This window comes from Benincasa hispida, chromosome 5, assembly GCF_009727055.1.
Source record: "Benincasa hispida cultivar B227 chromosome 5, ASM972705v1, whole genome shotgun sequence".
NCBI classification, from domain to species: domain Eukaryota; kingdom Viridiplantae; phylum Streptophyta; class Magnoliopsida; order Cucurbitales; family Cucurbitaceae; genus Benincasa; species Benincasa hispida.
In genome coordinates this window covers 13,242,689-13,244,666 of record NC_052353.1, presented here as the reverse complement: position 1 = coordinate 13,244,666, position 1,978 = coordinate 13,242,689, and positions in this window count along the sequence as shown.

The window sequence follows — 1,978 nt, the reverse complement described above, 5'->3', positions numbered from 1 at the left end:
TATTTGGCATACTATTATGACAATATCATTCTTAAACATGCATCTCATGTACATTCACGCAAAATCAATGGACCAGATGATTAGCCTAAAAAACCAGAAATAAAATCTATCTATTACATTAAATCCATCGAGTAAACGGGTTTCAACAAGCGAACCGAGTCTTGAATCGCCCGGGTGAAGCCACGCTTCCTTGATCGTCTAGTAAAAATTGGTTGAGTAACCACGATCATGTAGCAATAATCGAATACCTTTGACTACTGCGATGAAGCATGAAGGCTACTCCATCGTGCAGTGCACCAAAATTTTAAAACGAAAGCCTAAACAATCGTATAGACGACTACTATGCTATGAAGCATGATCATCTAGGCGATGGAAGAGCAGCGCTAAGTAACACTTAACCGATGCTATCGTGTAGCCAGTGGACTATGCGAATGAAGCAATGCTGGCCTAACACGATGCAACGAGTATCCCAATACTCAACGATCATTTACCCCCATCGTTTACACGATCTAACCAACTCTTGGTCTTCTTCTTCCTCGAAGGTAAAAATGCAATCTCTTTGCCTTGAAAACTTCACAATCACGAGCGACTCCTGAGCAGACTCCAAACTCTTTGAATTACAGACTCGATAGAAAGTTAATATGCCCAAAAACACAGGGTGAATTACAAACTCGATAGGCAAGTTAATATGCCCAAAAACACAGGGGCCCTTACAATTAACTTTGAAATGTAAAACACAACAATAAACCAGAGAAAAATCATCACGGAAACTCCATTAATCCATATCCACAGATACATTTAACATTTAAAACATAATGTATACATGTTTAACACCCACCAAGAATGTAAATGCAATTCAATATTAACAATGGATTTGGAATATCACAACTTGGCTCTGATACCAATCGAATGAACTCTTATACAAGAGAACCAGTGAGCGGAAGCAAGATCTTTCCAAGCCCATTGTGAAAGAATAAATGCATTCACAAACATACAAAACAATGATGCATCTTCAAGAAAATTACAACATACTTTCTTAATCAAATACAAAAGGAATTGAGAGACATACCTTTGAAGAACTCTTCTTTTGGAAATCTCTCACTCTTGTGATCAATCGACCAACAATATCTCATTCCTATGAAGAATCGAACAACAACCTATCTGATCCACAAACAACAACCACTCGGCAACCTTGGTATTCTCGTAGTGAGAATCCGTGAGGTGTGGGCTCTGTGTGAATTTGGTAGAGGGAAGGAGGAAGAAAACGATTGAACTACACGATCAAGTAAGTGGGAGAATGGTTTTTTTCTATCTCATAGATAGAGAGTACTTGATCGTTTAGTACAAGAAAATCTCCAACTTGCCCTAGTCCATCCACGGGTGATCCTGTAGACCCATGCTCCGTAGATGACCCTCAAACACTGTAGTTGTGAGAGCCTTCATAAACGGGTCAACACATTAAAATGGCCTTGGTTAGACTAATCCATCTCATCTCCTCAACCTCTCGAGGTGTCTTAGGACACATGTCCTTAGACAAAGTGACTCCATGCCTGAACTGCAGTAGGCTCTCTTGGAGTCCTACATCGAGTACTTGAGCAACATCTTGTCAATGTACGATGCCTGAGACTGTGCTAGCACTTTGTTCTTACGATCCCGAAAGATTTGCATCTCTAGAACAAATTGAGCCTCTCCCAAATCGTTCATTTGGAATTGGGTCGCTAGCCAGTACTTAACTGCAGTCAGTAGACCTACATCATTTCCAATGAGTAGGATATTGTCTACGTACAACACTAAGAAGACTACTGAAGCGTTGATGATCTTCTTGTAGACACAAGGTTCATCAACGTTTTGGTCAAAGCCATACGACTTGATCATAGTATCAAACCGTATGTTCCAAGATCGAAACGCCTGTTTCAGTCCATAAATGGACCGATTCAGTTTGCAAACCTTTTGCTCTTGACTTTGGACTTTTAATTAT